This window comes from Zootermopsis nevadensis, unplaced genomic scaffold (assembly GCF_977971745.1).
Source record: "Zootermopsis nevadensis isolate Lab colony 2312 unplaced genomic scaffold, Znev_1.0 Znev_ptg000024l, whole genome shotgun sequence".
Lineage (NCBI taxonomy): Eukaryota > Metazoa > Arthropoda > Insecta > Blattodea > Termopsidae > Zootermopsis > Zootermopsis nevadensis.
In genome coordinates this window covers 6,974,226-6,995,526 of record NW_028259156.1, presented here as the reverse complement: position 1 = coordinate 6,995,526, position 21,301 = coordinate 6,974,226, and the positions used below count along the sequence as shown (strand labels likewise).

General features: G+C 40.7%; 1 long non-coding RNA gene across 5 annotated transcripts; it reads left to right on the top strand.

The window, feature by feature from the left end:
- The first annotated feature begins 280 nt into the window (after nucleotides 1-280).
- LOC147872770 (uncharacterized) lies at nucleotides 281-20,625 on the top strand. Of its 5 annotated transcripts, none has more exons than XR_015536762.1 (3): nucleotides 281-6,252; nucleotides 19,390-19,579; nucleotides 20,073-20,625. It is a non-coding gene; the product is annotated as an uncharacterized LOC147872770 (long non-coding RNA). The 5 variants fall into 5 exon arrangements; XR_015536761.1 differs by lacking the exon at nucleotides 281-6,252 and adding an exon at nucleotides 7,721-11,015; XR_015536763.1 differs by lacking the exon at nucleotides 281-6,252 and adding an exon at nucleotides 11,027-11,818.
- Nucleotides 20,626-21,301: the final 676 nt, after the last annotated feature.

Below are 21,301 nucleotides of genomic sequence, written 5' to 3'. Positions count from 1 at the left end.
GAAGGCCACAGCATAAATGAAACCTATTTTGTAACTAATAATTTTAAACCTTTCTTTAAGAAAACATGGACCCTAAAACACTTTTCGCGAAATAGCATATTTATAAATATTAACGTCATTCATAATAAAACACGAAGACTCTCTAAACATTTCCTGTAATTGCATGTTAACGTTAAATATTTATTTGCCTGACTGGCTGAATGTTGTTTCCTCTCCGTTGCTTAGTTACAGCACCATCCTAGCGAGGAGTGCCCCCCCCCCCCCTCGCCTCGCGCCGCGCCACTGGCACGCTACTTCACAGGCGGGTAGCATAACGACAAGGCGCATATTTCTTTGAAATTTTTTACACATCGCGAACTTTTGAAGCACAAAAATCTTCCACACAAACAGCGTACAGTACACGTGTATCGACTACGAAAATATTTCGGCGAATATTTTAAGCGAGGCGCTTTGCCGTGAGGCCTAACTGGCAAGCAACCACTGGTAATAATAAAACAACAATTTCCATTTGTCTTTCAAATTTATTTTGAAGGCAAATTATTTCATCTATACATCTCTGAGAAGTCTGTAAGCTTGGGATCCACGCTACCGCCATTTGCAAACAATCACGCGTGTTAGTGTGCTCATTAGCTGAGTCTTGTACCAAAACTACGATTACTTCCACATATTTTAAGAGCCGGTAAACGAGCAAGGCATTTGTGTGACGTTAAACAGACACGTGCGAATCCGGATGAGGTCAGAAGTTCACGCTGCATAAACTGAACTCCAGTCAGCAGTTCACTGCCCCCTGTGTGTACACTTACATTTCTTGATTTCTTAGTTCGCGTGGTCCAGCACTAATTGTATTTGGTTAAGAACGAAACTTTCCAAGACGCAGCGACAATTTCTGCTCTACAGCGCAAACCCCAATAAGACAAGACAGAAGAAAAGAATTCTGAGAACTTCACTTGTTAGCACTTTCTGTGTCCTCCTTACTAGGAGGATCCTCATTATCCTCCGTAACAACTAGCAGGTACCCTCCTCCGCCCCAATTTAACTTCCGCCCCGTTGATAATTCAGCCTGCTGACAGACTGCTGGTCCGCCTACGTGAATGCAGAATCCACTTCTCTTCACGTCCTTAAATTTTATAATTGAAATAGAACATTTCTACATTCCTGGAACGACTACGAACAAATAAATTTCGTTTCTGGTAGGAATTTCGGATCATCTGCGTCTGGGTGCCGGTAATGTTGCTAGCTGCGTTGCTCTTTACAAGATCTGACCGCAGTATTTCAGAGCTCGCCTACCGACCCGGACTGACATGGCGTCACCTACCCCACCCCTGTTGATTCGTCTGTGTGGCGATACGGAACATCATCGTGAAACATGTTCGGCTGTTAAAACAACAGTCAAGATGGACAGATTGAGAAAATCTCCCATTAGAAGCCAGAATTAGAGGACCATTTACAATAGTTTGTCAAAGACATTTCTGACCAACCCAATCATTTTAGTAATTTTAATGTCCACATTAAGTACATGAAAAATAATGTACAAAAACGCAAACACAGAATTTCCTCACTAAGATATTGAGACATAAAGTCTGAGACTTTAACCAAAGTGCTTTAATATTTCACGGTCTGCAAATAAGAATACATCACGTCCTGCTCGTTCGAGATTTCCACTTGCTAAATTCTTAATACAAATTATGCTGACACCAACACATGGACAACAAACAAAACGAGATGCAACTTCCGTGTGAAGAAAACACAAATTTGTTTCTGTAAAATTGGGAGCCACGCATCTTGGGGCTGCGAACCCCAGGTTGTGAGATCGTGCTCCGGTCTTGAAGACGACGACAGGACCTCGGTGTGGCGAAACAGCCAAGGGGTTGCGTCGGATTTATCAAGCCGTGTAACATGCAGTTTATTTGGAGGCCATCGACAGCTGTCGTTACCCTCCATTACTCAGGCTGACAAGACTCCGTTTCAATAAAAATCAATACCACTTTTCTTGTCGACGTGGAAGGCGATCAGACAGAGTACACTTTATGAAGTAGTCGAACGCTGTGTCACCACCGACGAAAACAATCAAAGTATTCGGTGCACCAAAAAAAAAAATCGGAACACCCATTTCCGGTACGAAGGTACCGGAGCGTCCCGAAGACAGTGGATGTATATGCTGTTCCAGCGAAATTCAACATATCACGACATTACGTACATTACTGCAGAACCTTCTGCGACAAAATTCTGTTCCTCACACTGTTCAACTAATTATGGTCCATTTACGTCCTTGTTACAGACTGTCAGGATATTCATCTGACTCACCCTCACTTTTAATCACCCTGTGGCAGATTTTAAAAAAATATTTTCTCTATTATTAAGAAATGTAAGTTATTTCTTAAACATTCACATTTATCATCAGGCACTTCTCACCGGATCACATGTTCGGGCCCTGAATCTAGAGTTCCACATCTAGTTAAAAATTGCCAGCCTATATTTTTACCTTCTACGAGTATCTTCCTTCTCGCGGGTTGGACATATTTTTGAAGGCAGTTTTCAAAGTTTCTTATGTTTGGTGGAATAATACGGAAGATTTAAAAATGAGTTCTTCAGGAATCCCAAATAAGACGTTGATATATTTTGTTTTGTTCTGTGAAGAAGGTGTTCACTTCGACTCTTGTTTCTAGTACGTAATTCCGAGGACCGTGCGAGGAATATCGACTTTCGAACAGTCATTTACCAAGGAGAAATGAAACGAAGTTTCCATTGTACATTCCAGCAGCGAAGTTTCTTGACGCTTTGTTCCAGCACACTTGGCTGTTAATTCACTTGTTCACAGCAGGAACACAAGCCTCGCGTGGTACAAGCCAGTGCATAACGCGATGATTTAATGACAGTAGACATTTCTGTGCCTTATAGAAGCAAGACGCTAGCATCAACGCCATCTAACGTTCCTTATGTGGAACTTATTCTTTCAAAAGTATGCTAACCACACGAAAAGCACAGCTCACACTTTGGTACCAGAGTCCGGACGTCCGCCCAAGGCAGCCACAGGACGTGATTCTGAGTCCCATCGACTTCCCTTCCTGACAAGTAACTTGCGTATGGTCGACCTCGATGTCACCTTCCACGGTCTCCAGACTTTTAAAATGAAAATTTTGAATGCTGTATCTCGTCTCACCCACTGCACTCACAATTACGTATTGCCTCAAAGGAAAAATCAGTTCCCATTTGACAAATCGAACATACCCGGGGTGGTGGAATTGTGGCTTAGCCTGCGTCCAGACAACTTATCTCGCATCACAGCATTAAAGTGACTGATGTAAAACATTTAACTCGTTCAGTTTAAATTATCGGACTATATGGAAGTATCGAACACGACCGAGCTGTACTACAAGCTCAATTTTGAAACGTCACGTGAAATTATCGTACAGACTGGCAGGTACAGTTCAAATTACGAAAATTTTGTAATAGTGATTGGGTAATAAATAGACCTCAACTCAAAATTCATCGCTGTATATAACAGCTTTATTAATGATTTTCACAAAGGTTTGTACTGAAATACGTGGACACAGCAGCGCATAGTCACGTGGACCGTAAGTGGTTAAATATTTATCGAAACGAAAAATGCTCGAAACAGATGTTATAAAAGGAAATGAAACATTAATGTCGAATGCACTTAAGCCATTAATATTTCGGGCATTAATCAGAAGAGATATTTTTATCCAGTGTTACCTCGTAAGTCTAGAACCGCTGGACAGGTTCTAATCTGCTTCTCTCATTACAGGTAAAGACGAGCGGAATAAAAACCTACCTGCAACAGCGTACATATAAGAAGCCGAATTGTTACGACATGCAAACATTTCCGAACTTGTTGACAATTCGCCACATGAAAATGCCGTCTAGAAGAGAGCTAACGTTTATGAAAACAATCCTACAAATGTGGTTCATTACAGTTTGCGTTAATCCCGATGCTCTCGTGTTCATGGGCGAGGTTAGACAAATCTGAGCCCGGGAAGAAACGGCTTCCAAAATTTACGAAAGGGCTGTGATCGCCCGTCACTTGGAAATTGTCGCCACCCGCGCTATTCGCCTTATTTCAGCAGGAGGGGTTCACGTGTTACAGGTTGCCTCATGATGAAACTAAACTGAAATGAACTGTAACACAGTTACCAACATTAAAAAAAAAACACGACATATTTTCTTACTACATCATATAAATTATAGGCGTCTATGTCAGTGCTCTGTGCAGGTAGATATCAACGATTTCGAGGAACATACTGTCTCCATCTTCAGGGCTAAAATTCTGACCTCATATACAATACAGACGGCGTAAATACTCGAAACGTTCAGAATGCAAAACAGAGGTTAGTTTTTACGAACAGCGATTTTAAACACTGAGAGCATTAATCCCCGACTGTGCAGACGGACGCCTGTGTAATGCCTTAGTCTGCAACGACGAGAAATTATGTTTGGCGATGAACGGAAAATAACAAATAATGCAATATGGGAGAAATGCGTGCTTCACTTAAAAATTAGTTCAACGGGACAGAGTCGCGTGGCTGTAAGTGTCGGGGCCCTCCCTCGGCTTGATTCACGACGCCTCCTCACAGATTCACTGCGTGCGGTGGAGCGCCATTTCTCATCTTGGTCAGGAAATTAAGGCGGTGCCTCGAGATGAAAAATTATCACTTTCCGTCGTCTGAAGCGTTAGTTGGCTAACAAGTGTTTGGGACTTCCCTCCAATGCCGTTAATTTTCCGAACCTTCTCGAGGGACATTCCTCGCGATCTCACAAATCAAAATGAAGACTGGTCGAGAAGTGTACACCTTGCGACAAACTCACAATCCGTACGGGTTCTTGACGGCGAGGGAAAATGAGAGTTGTGTCATTTTTGAACTAATAGTGTCATGACCACACAGAATCGAGTTGCACAACAATGTCTAAAAAATGGACCCGGTTATGTGGGTTGCCTATCCCTGTGTGAATGACGGACAGACATGGACGGTCCCAGAGCCTAAGATGATCTGCCCTCTCGCTAGAGCGTAATGACGAGGACCACAGGCATATTTTGCTTCTCCGACAATACTGTTAGGTTAATAGCAGGACATTCGGAACTGGTACGTAAATCGCGAGTGGGAGGACGATAAACCTTTCTCTTCGTGGATCTAGAAATACAGAATGCGAACACGTGGATTGGATTTAACTGGCCCGCGAAAGGCGAAAAGTGGGTTTTGAGAACTCGATATGAAAATCTGAGTTCATGACCACACGAGAACAACTCTGCAATTAAAACCAAGTGATGTGGTATTAGTATGTGCAGAATTCATCAACTTCAAAGTTATGTTAGCAAAGATGAAATTCGAGGATGGCCTAGGTGTTGGTTCGTTCGGGATTTGGAAGGAGAGCGTCAAAATAATTTGGCAAGCGGTCAGAATTTTGTAAATTCCACGGTCAGTCTCTCGTGCTGATGTCATCAAACACCACAAACCACTGCCACGCAAGCCACATACCACAGGCTACTCTTAAATAAGTTCGCCATTAGCAACGATAAAATTATATCAAACGCAATCACAATTGTTACGCTGTGCGTTTTTCTCCTAACTTGTTTTGATTCATCACTATTTAAACTGTTTATTTATTTCAGTGTGGTGTTAGAGGTGAACATAAAATTCGTTTCACGTTCTTTCGTTAAGTTACATTTACTATTATAATTGTTACTGTCTCATTTTATCACGGATATTGATGTGAAATCACGAGCGCAACTCTGTCTTTTAAAATGCGTTTCATTGCTAACGAAAGTCCTAAATCTCAGTTGACCTTTCTAGGCGTCATTTTACAAGCTTGGTGTATAAGACTGAATTATAAGCAGATGCTGCGAAATGATAACTTCCTCTATCAGCCACAGCGCTGGGCAGAGGGCAAATAACAACAAAGCCTCTGGGTAGCAACTTTGCCACTTTCTAGTACCAATCACAGCGATCCTGAGAAATGCGGACATACATCCCAGAGGAATCGTCAGATTTGAACACGAGAAACACATGAGTGGAGTCCATGCAACTTTTATGTCAGTGAAAGTTTCCTTTTTTAACAGAATAGGCAAGTGATGACGCCGTGAGTCCTCAGGGAGTCCGTCCAATGGCGTTTCCGTGACTCGCGTCACAGTGCTGGCCCACTATCACGGCAGCCGATAGCCACCAGAGGGCAGTCTGGCGTGGCCCACGTTTGACGCTAGAAAGCATTGGAGCTCTGACGGACGCTCAGAATTTCAAGGTTGTCCAGGAAGAAAATTTATAAGTTATAAAAGCATGAAGTTCTAGGAGCTTTAGTGCCTGAGGAAATACAATGCATAGCTAACATGGTGGTAAATACGAGGCGCGTCCCAAAAGTAAGTTTCCCTGGGGCCGTTTACAGAAACAAAACACAATTTCATGGAAATATTTATTGCAACAGATACAGCAAGTGTCCAGCTATTTTTCAACATATTCGCCACCGGAATTGAGACATTTGTCATACCGTGGGACCAACTTTTAATACCTGTGTCGTAGAAGTCTGCCGCCTGGGATTGGAACCACTGTGTGACAACCATCTCCGCCTCTCTGTCATTCTCAAAACGCTGACGCTGACCGTACAGGAATTTCTTGAGGTGTAAGAAAATATGGAAATCACTGGGAGCGAGGTCCGGGCTGTAGGGTGGATGATTAAACACCTCCCAGCAGAAATCCTGCAGGAGACTTGCTGTCCGTCGAACCGTGTGCGGCCTAGCGTTATCGTGCAGGAAGACAATACCGGCACTAAGCATCCCGCGCCGCTTGTTCTGAATGGCCCGTCGCTGAAAATTGTCTGCACCAGCGACGCACCATCTGCTTGCTCATAACGTTAGGCCCATAGACCCGGCACAGCTGACGATGAATTTCGATGGGCGCTATGCTCTGTGCATTCAAAAACTTTATCACTGGCCGCACTTCACAGTCGGCGGGAGCTGGAATAAGAACCTCCATCTTCAACAGCTGCAACGATGCTTAGTGCCGGTATTGTCTTCCTGCACGATAACGCTAGGCCGCACACGGCTCGACGGACAGCAAGTCTCCTGCAGGAGTTCAGCTGGGAGGTGTTTAATCATTCACCCTACAGCCCGGACCTCGCTCCCAGTGATTTCCATCTTTTCCTACACCTCAAGAAATTCCTGTCCGGTCAGCGTCAGCGTTTTGAGAATGACAGAGAGGCGGAGATGGTTGTCACACAGTGGTTCCAATCCCAGGCGGCAGACTTCTACGACACAGGTATTAAAAGTTGGTCCCACGGTATGACAAATGTCTCAATTCCGGTGGCGAATATGTTGAAAAATAGCTGGACACTTGCTGTATCTGTTGCAATAAATATTTCCATGAAATTGTGTTTTGTTTCTGTAAACGGCCCCAGGGAAACTTACTTTTGGGACGCGCCTCGTATATAGTGCGCATCGTTCATGAGGAAACGAAATAACAACATTGTTTTTAAACAGGGAGATTCATGTCATTTTAGACGCACGATTTCTTACGGCACGTACATCGAGATGTAGATTTTCTGCACATTGAAACAAACCATCACATATTCTTAGATCTTAAGTTAATTGATGCTAATGAGATGCCAAACTAAATAGTTTCTTCGGGAGGAACATTGCACATCAAGAATCTCACAAAACATAGGGTCTTCGGCCTATTACGTGGCGATAGCCCCCCCCCCCCCCCCCGGCCAAGAGTACGGCGATGAAATGAAATAAATATGCTGTAGGCGGGGCATAAGAGACGCCTCAGAATTTTATTCTGAAACCTGGAGGGCGGAGTCAACTTGAGAGACCTTGCAATTATGTAAACTGATCTGCGGGGTAGCAGGGTATGAAGTTGTGGACTACATTCGCGTGGCTCACGGTAATTAGCATCTGGTAGACACAAGAGACGAGGAGGAGGAATCTGTTGGTAAAGTGATCGTCTGTTACGTATCGGGAAGGAAACTTCTTCCATTGCGTCAGCTAACATTGCTCCAGTAAAGTGTGTATAAATTATTCTACAGGAGAAGGAAATCTTTTGTTTTTCTTACACAAAGTCTTCCTCATTTCTCCCAATTTGTGGACAGCAAAAAGCACGAGAGTGCACGAAACAACGCGAGAAAATAAAATAGAAACTCAGGGAGGTCTGCAGCAGATTCTTACATTTAAATGTCTCAGGTCGCAGACACGCTCCGTGAACCATGAAAACATTTATGTTCTACACACATCCTTTCGACGTGTACGTGCATGTATGACCATCGTTGCAGAAAATTGTCACGTGATGTGTGACAAGTGCCTAGAGCGATATTTATCAAATAACTTCCACAGATTTGTCCCGACTTCCATAAAATTAGTTTCAAAGTAATTATAACGCATGTTTTACTCCGACTTTAATTATGTACCATTAATTATTGTCCGTCAGAGCAGCAAGGCTGCCTTTAAAGGCCTATTGAATGTAGGACTGTGGAATTTTGTATAGACATGCACTATTTGGTGAAAAGATCACAAATCACATGTGTCTGCAATTAAAGTGGACGGAACAGACTGTCCTGTACCCGTGAGGTACGAAGTGGGAGAACAGAGAAGCAGCTGATCGTGAAAATGGATGGATCTTGCACGCCACTCGCTGAACGTTACGAGGGCTGCAACGCTCACGAAAGGCTGAGACAAAGCAGCGGATAAATTTCGTAAAAATTTAGAGCGCCGACTCGGACGTGGCAGGATGACTTAAGACACGTGTTGAGGAACATAACTGCGAGGTTGGACTTTGGCAGATCTTAGAAATGTGGGCGAACATTCACGCGGACCTCGAGAAAGTATTTCGCTCTGCTCCCAGCGAGCGCTTACCAATTAAGCTTCACTTTCCGAAAGCGTAAAATTCGTTGATGGACTACATTTCTTCATTTCCCGGGGGTATGGGGCGGCCGGGACGTGACACTAACCACTAACCCCATCTAGTGCCGAGGTCAACAATGAGTAGAAGCTGTAAATGCTCTTCCCCCAAGCGCCTACATGAGTCTTGCGCCATTTTGTACTGTTTATGACGCGAAGACGCGAGGGGATGGCTTGGTGGGAGCGAGAGCAGTGTTACCACCATCTTCCTTGAAGAGTATTTCGTCATTCTGGTGCAGACATAATTTTAAAAAAGTCCAGGTCAACCTTGAGACAATCTCGTTTATTCGCTGTTCTGTGGTCCAGGCACGAGGAGGCTGTCAGCCATCGCACATCCGATTAGTAACCTATTTCTTACACAGCGTCTAACAAGAGAACTGTGGATCGGGCAGGATTCGGGGAGAAACGGTCACGAGCTTTCGTTCTCCGTGCCCGAAGGTGTTTGCGTGCTCTATCATTAGTTTATCGTTGTTACAGATTCCAAGTTTTGAGCTTTCGCTGTCAACTTTGTCTTTGCCAGCATCACTCCGTAGTTGCTTCGTAAGTGTCGTGACCTGAGACTGCAATAAATAAGGCCAGTACTAAGAAAACTTGTGTTCGAATTTCATTTGATGACGCGACGCGCAATATCAATGTCCTGATTGTCCCCTCACGGAGGAGCGTGCTATCCCGCTCTTCTGTTGACCCGGCTAATTGGCTGTCAACTTGGACGTCCAGCGTAAACAAGACAAAGTCCCGGCAAGACGAGTCCGGAATAAACAGTTAGCGGTCGCCGCCGACAAACTGGCAATGAACTTCCAACGCTCGCAATAAAGAATCACACAAACTTCGTTCATAATCTGTCGGCACTTTCTACAAATTACACGAGAAATGGTTTGTTCCGTCTGCTCGTATTCCCACAGGGCCGTCTCCTACGAACTTTGAGGAAATAAAACCTCGTAGACTGCGATGGTTCGTGTACTGATTGCAACAACGCGGGTCGGAATCGTGCGCTCATCGTTAGCTCTGACACTGAATCGAGATTTTTTTACAAAACCAGATCAAAATCTGTCCAAAAATTATTGAGCGAACAGATGTGACGTCATAACAGCTAGCTCAGTTAAATTGTCTTTAAAACCAGAAAAAGTAAAATAAACGCACAACACGTCTCTCTTTCGACAACTTTTCTTTGAAGCATTTTCTTTCAGATTTCGTACACACACCTCCATCGACTTACATTGAATATGTACATGTGGAAGACTACGTTAAAGCAATATTTTAACCAGACCTGGCGTGTGCCGACAAATGTCACCTAAACTCCTGTGTTATCAATTGATAAGAAAACACGCTAGCTGATTCTCTAGTTACTGCGTGCGGATGGACAGACAAGAACCACCAAGACAATCAACCTAATTCTTTCAAAATTTGGTTTCGATAGCACCGAGACAATAAATTTGTGATCCACTGTGACTACTCCGACTTTAAGTGTGTAAGTGCTCAGACGCTTATCCATTTTACCAATTCACACACATAGTTCTTTCAGTAAAATATTGTTCTTCGTGTTGTAGGTGTCAGAAAAAGAATCCTAAAGGGGACCAAACGCCTCAGAATCCAGGCACTGCATTGCAGTATAAATCCCTGTATCCTGTTGCATTATTTACAGGACAGAACGGGAGTTGGCAGAAGAGGTTAAAGAACCAAGTTGCATAACCCCCTCAACTAGAACAGCGTCGTTATATATATCAAGAATCAATAAGTCTTCAATAAATTAGGTTCACCGCGAGAAACACTTTTGCCTCGACGAGACTGCATTTATCTCGTACGCTGACTGCGGTAGTTCCCACAGTGAGACTGCCAGTCAGCCAGTCAGTCAGTCAACCAGTCAACCAGCCTGTCAGCCAGTCAACCAGCCTGTCAGCCAGTCAACCAGCCTGTCAGTCAGTCAGCCAGTCAACCAGCCTGTCAGCCAGTCAACCAGCCTGTCAGTCAGTCAGCCAGTCAGCCTCACAGGGCGACGGATGGCGTGCTAACGCGGAGATCATTCAGCTATACCAACTATGGAACTTAACTACACGAGTCATTCAACTCTGCAGACTAATTCGGAAATATATACTGATCTTGGAAGACCTAGTAACAGGTGGGAAAAATGGAACCTGAAGAAATAGGGTGGTTGGGTGTGGCCTGGATTAATCTGGCTCATGGTAAGGTCCAGTGGCGGGATCTTGTGGAGACAGCAGTAAGTAATCGGTTTCGATGAAATGGGGAAAATGGTTTGCGAGATAAGCGACTATCAGCTTCTCAAAAACAACTCGGCCCATGGTGCTGGTACATACAAAAGTCTGAACCAATTTATGCTCACAATACAGATGAAAGATTTTATCCTCAGAGGTCATAAAATTCAAATAGTATTAAAAATTATATTAAAATTGGCCGTCAATCACAATATAAGATAATTAAAAGATTAAAATATCATTTTTCGTTCCGTATCGAGTACTCGATTTACATATGGAACATTTACGACATGTTTCGGCTATCATATAGCCGTCATCAGGTGTTATATTATAAACTTTTTAACTGAATAACTGATTTTTACTGATATTTAATGATGATTTTTAGTTTTCATTTTTCTTAACATGTTCTCGTCCTTCATATTGTATCTTCATCCGTTGTTGTGTCACATGTCACTAATATAATTGTATGTCGTAGTGATGCCAATGTTGTTTATATTGGACTGTGAAGTAAAGGTTTCAAAACTATTAATGAAAATTGAATATAGAAAACAAAATAAAATAAATAGCTGAAAGTAATCATGTAAACTTACCCAAGAAGTAATATCGTAGCAGTATTAGGAGAGACTGGAGTTATACTGTATCGGATCGTGGCTGGTTATCGACTGCGGTGCTAGTGGGTGAAAGGTGGTTTGTCAGGGTTGAGGTCAAGGTACTGGAGTGCATTAAAAATGGGGTTGTTAAGTAAAATATTATTATCATTAAGGCATATGTTTTGTTTATAAGTTTGATATATGTGATATTTTTCTATTGTATCTCTGTGTTTTTTACTATTTTTAATATGTCCATTGTTTCATCAATTGTGTTATAAGCATGTCCTGTATTGAGAATGTGTTTAGAGTATGCAGAACTATCTTTATTGTGTTTTATGGCTGCTATGTGTTCTTTGTATCTGTGTGTGAAAGTGCGACCTGTTTGACCTATATATATTAGAGGACAATCTTTGCATTTCAATTTATATATACCTGGTAAGTGGTATTGATTGTTTATGTTCATTATTGGTTTTTGTTTGAGGATGTTTTTTATTGTGTTTTTAGTTTTGTAGGCCGTTTTTATTTTATTTTCTTTAAAATAATTTAGTTATGAATTTGGTTTCTTTACCTATGTATGTAAATGTGGCCCATTTATTTTTTATGTTTTCGTTTTCGTTGGGTTTTGTTGTATTATTAGGTTTTTTATTTAGTTTGTAGTTATTATATCCGTTTTCTTTAAGAATTTGTTGAATGAAGTTTAATTCTATTTGTTTGTTTTTTATAGATATTGGATATAGATTTTTTCTGTTTAGTAAGCAGTTGATAGCCATTTGTTTGTGTTTAATGGGGTGGCAAGATGAGGCATGAATTATTGTGCTTGTATTTGTAGGTTTTCTGTAAATTTTGAATTCGAAATTGTTTGTTTTTCTTATTATGGTTAAATCTAAATAGTTTAGTGAGTTATTTTGTTCAAGTTCTAATGTAAATTGTATATTTTGATTTATGTTGTTAAATTCCTTAAGTACTTGTTGAATATTAGTCTTTTTTGTATTGTAAATTATTAGTATGTCATCTACGTATCTACTATAATATTGAATATGGTTTTTATTTAAAATGTTTATTATATTATTATGTTCTATATATTGAAGGAAAATTTCAGATAATATGCTTGACGTAGGAGCGCCCATAGGTAGTCCTGTGTTCTGTTGCCAATATTTGTTATTAAATTGAAAATAATTCTGATTTATAATGGTGTTTGTGATTATTTTGATTTCATTTATTATTTGTATATTAATATTATGTTTACTTAAAATATTATGTATAATATCTAGTAAAATATTTGTAGGAACGAAAAATGATATTTTAATCTTTTAATTATCTTATATTGTAATTGACGGCCAATTTTAATATAATTTTTAATACTATTTAAATAAATCACAATATGACGCACCTACAATATCTCATAAAATTCAGTAAAACCGGAAAATATAAGCCTCGTCCTCCTCTTGTCGTTTCGGATGAGGCAACTTTGCCTGTTCCGGTCTGACTATCTGCTCTCAAATATCGCCGCATGCCGTCACAGCACTGTGGTTAGCACTACAGCATTGAATTCGGGAGGTCTGAGGTTCGTTTATAGGCTCGGGTCCTGCTACGTCCACCCCCAGCGTAGTCACTTTTCTGGCTGGTCCATCCGCCTGCGGTTACATTTATACAGCAGCCTACAAATAAATATTTTCCTTCAGTCTGATAATTATCTTTCGCTCTCCAAGCTCATTACATGGAATTTAAAGAAGCACATTTGATGTTCTTACAAGTACGAACCTGTTGAATGACAATCCTGGGAAATCTTTACTAGCCTCCTCCTGCGTCTTATTCAAGGCATGCAAACCGACGTTTACGAGAATCCTACAGTCCGTTTTGTATTAATGACATCATAAACTGGGTGGGGGGGGGGGTCTTCCTTCAAAACTTCGTGTCTGTATTCTTCTCTATACCTTTGTATAAAGGCCATGTTGCAATGGGATAGTCGTATGTCGATAAATGGTCGAAGCGGTTTCAATTAAATGCCAGGGTACGAGAGGTCGATTTCAAATTGATACGCCGTTTGTAGCACTGAAATTTCTAAATCGTGAATAAAGATTTCACGTCAATTTACCTCGCGATTAGCGGCCAACACAGTAAACACAAAAGGTAGTTATCAGGTAGAGGCCTTTTGTAACGCTGAACAGAGTGTGCAGGTTGGGGAGATTTCGCGAAGATGTGTCCCGTAGCAACCGGTACCAAATGGTACGCTTTAGGGCCACGGAAAAGATTTTAACTGCTGTGTTGCGAGTTCTGAGCTGTCTTCACTCTCCTGAGCTCCGCTGCTCATGTTGCAACGTTGCACGATTTTCCTGTGACCTTAAAGCGTGCAATTTAGTGACGGACACTTCAGATCGTACCTACACGAGGTATTTCCTGTCCCACTGGAAAGTTAAATGAACAGGCTTTAATGAAACAAAAGTTCAGCTGGAAGAATCATGTAAAGGCTTCACTTAGGAGACCGACCAGTGGATGGTAGTGGAACATCGAAGGTTAAAATAGATGTTCGGGAAATAAGTGGCTGAGGATGGTGCCTAGTGGGAATTTCATGACAACAACGGAGAGTCGGTAATAAATTATGAGTCTCTCTCTTACTTACCATTGGCAAACACATTTGACTTCTAACGCGTTCAGGCTTGAAGCGAGAATGTTCACATTCAAATGCAGCCGTAAGCCACCCACTTACAGAATACATTTTCCTCATTTCAATTGGTTGTGGAGCTGGTGGTATGGAACCGCCATGTCCCATCACTCCTCGCCAGCGACACGTTCCTTGCACGAAAGTAAATTAAGTATGAGTTGGCTCAGCAAACTCAGAAAATGAAGAGAGAAATTTCAGGAACTGAAGTTTAAAGGTAGCAAATCGGATCTGCTGGGCTAACTGACTGACAATTCATTCTTCAGGCGAGAAATAGGACTTTCCGCACTCTGCAGGCATCGTCCAAATCAAAAGCATTTAAAAAAACATTACGCGTGCCAGCGATTCCGATTTCTTTCGACACTCAGAACATTGAACGTCATGTTAAGACGTAATTATGTTTGTAAGTCTTCACACTATCAGCATCTTGCTGTGATATCTGAGACCACAAATGCAAACGATGCTTCTCTCAGGATGACTGTCTCTCTTAGTTTGTCTTGAGACTTGGAAGTTAAAACGGTCTTCCTATGTTCCGCCTTCCTATAGGTGGATGGGTATGGTATTTCTCCTGTTTCCTTATCAATACATTTTTCGACTTAACTTAGTTCATTACATATGACAAGTTTCTGCATGTTTCTCCCATCAAGTACCTAAGGAATTAACACAGTTTCTCTTCTACTCTAGCGGTTAGAACGCTGGCCTTGTAATCCTGGGGTCTCGGCTTCGATTCCCGGCGGTGACCGAATTTATAACTTGTGTTGGGCAAGGCCGTGGTCTAGGCAACACGGAGTTTTCCTCGGGGGCTTCTCCGGTTTCTCCGTGGCATCCCAACAATTACTCCATTCACACACAGAAGAAGCCAATGGCAAACCACTTCTGGATCATCTGCCAAGAACGTATATGAACAGGTCCCAGTCCGAGAAAAGGATGGAAGGATCCTGTTCATATGGACCTGTCGTCAGACAGAACACTAAATAAAAAAATAAAATACGTCTATACGGAAGAGTCATCTTCTTACTATAAAAATTTGTGATTAGTCGTTGTCTTCAACCAATTTGTCGTCAAAAAATGACGTCATCAACAATGTCAACAGATATTTGTTTACACGGCATTGTTGTGGAACACAACAATGCCGAGTAGACAAATATAACGCTTCACAACAAAGAAATCAAAAAATATCAAGCCAGTCGCATTATCACTGCTCCAGAAGGAGCACTTAGCATTCTTGAATAATGACTGACAGTTGGCCTAAAACATCATAAAAGTGAAAGAAGACGTTATCAAGTATTTGAAGTACTCCAACAAGGTAAACTGATACTCATTCGATATATTACGATTACGAAAACTATTATGAAAACTGACTTTATGATCGATTTTAAGACGAATATTTGCAGGGGTGGGGCTGGACGTAAAAAGTTGACTGAACCAGAACTGTTGACCTCTGAACAGTGACGTAAAGAACTACATCAGACATATTTAAGAAATAAAGAAAAGCGAAGGAAGACTTACATTGATAAACGTAGAAAACGTATTAAACAAGAACGGAAGAGCAAAATAAAACAGACGAAGATTTGTAAGGGTGGGGTTGGACGTAGAAAGTTGAGTGACCAAGAACAATTGGCCTCTGAACAGCGATGTAAAGAACTACAACATCAGACATATTTAAGAAATAAAGAAAAGCGAAGGAAGACTTACATTGATAAACGTAGAAAACTTATTAAACAAGAACGGAAGAGCAAAATAAAACAGACGAAGATTTGTAAGGGTGGGGTTGGACGTAGAAAGTTGAGTGACCAAGAACAATTGGCCTCTGAACAGCGATGTAAAGAACTACAACATCAGACATATTTAAGAAATAAAGAAAAGCGAAGGAAGACTTACATTGATAAACGTAGAAAACGTATTAAACAAGAACGGAAGAGCAAAATAAAACAGACGAAGATTTGTAAGGGTGGGGTTGGACGTAGAAAGTTGAGTGACCAAGAACAATTGGCCTCTGAACAGCGATGTAAAGAACTACAACATCAGACATATTTAAGAAATAAAGAAAAGCGAAGGAAGACTTACATTGATAAACGTAGAAAACGTATTAAACAAGAACGGAAGAGCAAAATAAAACAGACGAAGATTTGTAAGGGTGGGGTTGGACGTAGAAAGTTGAGTGACCAAGAACAATTGGCCTCTGAACAGCGACGTAAAGAACTACAACATCAGACATATTTAAAAAATAAAGAAAAGCGAAGGAAGACTTACATTGATAAACGTAGAAAACGTATTAAACAAGAACGGAAGAGCAAAATAAAACAGACGAAGATTTGTAAGGGTGGGGTTGGACGTAGAAAGTTGAGTGACCAAGAACAATTGGCCTCTGAACAGCGATGTAAAGAACTACAACATCAGACATATTTAAGAAATAAAGAAAAGCGAAGGAAGACTTACATTGATAAACGTAGAAAAACGTATACAACAAGAACAGAAGAGAAAAAAAAGAAAAACAGACGAAGATTAGCAATGGTGTTGCTGGACGTAGAAAGTTGACTAACCAAGAACTGTTGCCCTTTGATCAGCGACGTAAAGAAGTAAAATATCAGATTACAGGAAGCGCTCCAAAAGGATTAGCCATCGTTGTCGTCAAAAAATGACGTCATCAAAAATGTCACCTTATATTTGTTTATACACGGGGGTTAGTTTAGTGTCTTACTCAACCAACGCAACCAACCCACTTCGGGGGGTTGGTCAAGTGTTTAAACCCCCCATTCGGGGGGGTTAGTTTAGTTTCTTACTCAGGGGTTAAAACACTTGAATGAGACACTAAACTAACTCCCCTTCGGGACTAACCAAGGTTGGTTGCGTTTTACAAACTTGACCAACCCCCCCTAGGAGCTCCGAAAGGAGCGCCCTGCTCTAGTTCGGCAAAAAAGTGTAACGAAGATGTCTAAGATCCATATCAACAATGTGTAAATATGGATCAACAATAATGGTCAGCTTTTATATGAACTATTGTTACGTTACCTAAGAAACTAACTATTAGTTGTTTGTTTACTCGGCATGTTACTTCAGAAACTAACTGTTATGTCATCTGTTTACTCGGCATTGTTGTGTTTAATTATCGCCGTCAACAATCCGCTTTCGTTATTGCCGAAAGAGCTGAGCTGTGAATCGCTTGTAGAAGAAGTGCGTCGTAGAGTAGATATTATTGTGCTGTTAAAAACGTTTTAGAATATCTGCCCTACACTCACTGCATTTTAGATTTGATTAAATTGATCATTCTCGGTGGACATCGTGGTCTCCTACAATTGAACAAAGTTTGAGGTAAGGGAATCCTATTTATAATCATTTTTCATCACATTTAATGTTTTCATCTGCATTTGTGAACTCTTGTAAGAGGTTTAGGCTTGTAGGCAGTTTGTATTCTTAAGGTACCGGAGCCAAAGTTACGAGGCATTAGTCCCACAGCATGTGGCTCAACGCGTCTTTGAATCTCCGTAAGAGTTAGGCTCACACGGTATAGCAATTGTTTTCAAGATTTTACATCGAGGCCGGAGTCGGTACATCTTTACTGACTGCGACTCCAACTAAAATTGCACCCGACTCCACAGCCCTGTGGAGAAGTCCGGGAGAATTCCTGGAAAAGTCCTGGATAAATCCTGGATAAGTCCTAATGTAGTGCCGGAGATGTCCTGGAGAGTTTATGCGGAATTTCTTTGGTCTTGTAGAAATGCTGGAGAAATCCTGGAGAAGTCCTGGAAGGTTATTTGTAATTCCTTAAACGGTGGTGGGTTTGAAGATATGCGGGTCGGTTATTTTGGATTCGTTTAAGTTTGATTGGGATACGTTACATTGTATTACGTAGCGTTGTGGGTTAGGTTGGGTTGGGTTGGGTTAGGTTTGGTTTGGTTTGGTTTGGTTTGGTTATGTTAGGTTTGGTTTGGTTACGATAGGTTCAGTTAAGTTAAGTAAGTTAAGGGTGCGTTATATGTTTTACGGTGGGTTGTGTTGTCCTGGAGATTTTCCATCGTATTCTTCGGGTGGTCGTTGTGACGTCCTGGAAAAGTCCTTGATAATCGTGGAGAAGTCGTGGACAAGTCCTACAGTAGTGTCGGAGAAGTCCTGGAGACGTTATGCGCAAATTGTATTGTCATGGAGAATTTCTGGAGAAATTCTGGTAAAGTCCTATATGGTCTTTTGAAAGTCCTTAAGCGGCGGTGGGTTTTATCCCATACGGGTCGGTTATTTTGGATTCATTTAATTTGGATTGAGACAAGTTACATTGGATTAGGTTGCGTTTAGTGTTAGTTTACGTTCAGTTAGGTTTATTTGGGTTAGTTTAGGTTAGGTTTTTATGTTAGGTTAGATAAAGTTGTTTTGTTTTACGTCTGGTTAGGTTTTACCCTGAAGAATTACTAGCCTTGTTCGTGGGGATGTCCTGGAGACGTGCTGGAGAAACAGGGCTGTGTTGTCAGTAATAAAATCCCTCACATCATTATTTTGTCCGTATGTTCTAACTTTTTGAGAAAGCAAACGCATTACATCGCTTGCCGGCAAATTTCTACAGCTTTCTAACCTGAACTCTTCTATTTAAATGAGTACCGCAAAGAACGCGAATGGTGGCATTTATTTTTCTAGGTAGTAGATATCTTGTATGACCGCCACGGTGGTCTAGCGGTTAGAACGTTGGCCTTGTAATCCTAGGGTCTCGGGTTCGATTCCCGGCGGTGCCCGAATTTATAACTTGTGTTGGGCAAGGCCGTGGTCTAGGCAACACGGAGTTTTCCTCCGGGGGCTTCCCCGGTTTCTCCGTGGCATCCCAACAATTACTCCATTCACACACAGAAGAAGGCAATGGCAAACCACTTCTGGATCATCTGCCAAGGACGTATATGAACAGATCCCAGTCCGAGAAAAGGATGGAAGGATCCTGTTCATATGGACCTGTCGTCAGATAGAACACTAAATAATAGATATCTTGTCATGACTGAACGTATCCGTTCCCGCTACACTTCATGGACAAATTTCCCTTTTTCTTACTAGGTGGCAGTCAGTTCGTGAAAGTCGGAGCACAGAAGGGACAGCAATATAAAATGTTTAACTCAGATAATTCAATAAGCCACATACAAAGTGTGAAGCATGCCTCCTGTTAGATCGAAAAGGAAAACCAAGATGCCAACTAAGAGAAAATCATCGAAGAAAGTTAAGCGCCGCGCAGTTTCTAAGAGAAGAAGTAAGTGTAACCTCACCTATATCAATATTCAATCTGAATATATTAGTGGTCGAGACTCACTTTAGGTGTTCTTGCATATGTGTGCAGATTGGTAATCTACCTGAAACATATGACGTTCGTTGCATAAAATACGGATCAGGATCTTAGTTTTGGCATATCGGCTTGGTTAGTGTTTACAATGGCCCTCAAGTTAATTTGCAACGAACGGGACGCAACTTGAATGAGGCTGTGTTTTGTTAAGCACAACACAATGAAATCCAAGTCAAATGTGATTGGGCCTCTGGAACCGTAATTTGAACACTTAGCTGGAGAGAAAAGAAGTTGTATATCGTAAGCTGGACTTTGCATTGCATACAAAATGATGGTGTGGTGTGTGCATGTTTGTGTAGCTAAGATATTTTGAGTTATGACCTACATTAATAAGTGTTTAACTGCTTGTGTTGGGTTTGTAAATACATTCAATTTTTAAATGCTGTGTGATAAACTTTTTCAGGTCGGCCTAGTACTCCCAGAAAAGCAAAAGCTCAGGGAGGACAAAATCTTAAGAAAATTGTAGAAAAAGCTGGAAAAGAAGCAGTGAGAGATAGTTTGAGGACAAGTGGTGTACTTGGAAAGAAGTCGTCTGCCTCAAAGAAATCAACTTCTGGTAGAGCCAAACGCAGCGAGAGGAAAACGTGAATGTTTGGAATTTCTTCATCCAGATTACCATTTTCACCACTCATCAGTCTTTGTTGTAATGTGCCTTACCAGTTTGAAATGTGTTGCATTATATTCTTTGAACCTCAGATGTAGGATTTAAACCTGTAGCACTGTTAAAATATATAATATAATTCAGGTCTATACACAAACTTTGTTTACAGATGTTAAAATTTAAAATTTGCGCTATTCATCGTTACTACGATGTTACAATACTGCACCTTTATTTACTACATGTTTCGATGCGTAGCATCATCTTCAGGTTTTTCCTTTAAAACTACTTTATATTTCAATGCAAGTTCTTCATTTATTCATCCGTTTTGTAAATTATTATAGTATGTGTTTTGTTGATCTTCTTATTTTATGTATCTTATGTTTGTTTTCCATTATTCTGTGAATAAATTAATTAACATATGAGTTATTTATTTATATGTAAATAAGTTTGGAATAATGTTGTATATTTGTACTTATAATTAATATACTTACATATAAATAAATAACTCATATGTTAATTAATTTATTCACAGAATAATGGAAAACAAACATAAGATACATAAAATAAGAAGATCAACAAAACACATACTATAATAATTTACAAAACGGATGAATAAATGAAGAACTTGCATTGAAATATAAAGTAGTTTTAAAGGAAAAACCTGAAGATGATGCTACGCATCGAAACATGTAGTAAATGAAGGTGCAGTATTTTAACATCGTAGTAACGATGAATAGCGCAAATTTTAAATTTTAACATCTGTAAACAAAGTTTGTGTATAGACCTGAATTATATTATATATTTTAATTATAAAACACAAACATGACGCATTTAAACTTTAAACTGTAGCACTGTATTGTACACAATTGGTGTCCATTGTGTACAATACACAAAAATTGCTGGGCCCTGGTGTTTGTTTACGTTAAAATTTGTTAACATTATTGCATAAGTATCTTGCATGTACTGTATTATAAAGTTAAAACTTTGCATACCGTGTATTGTATTAGAATTCAGGGTGAACAAACCAACAC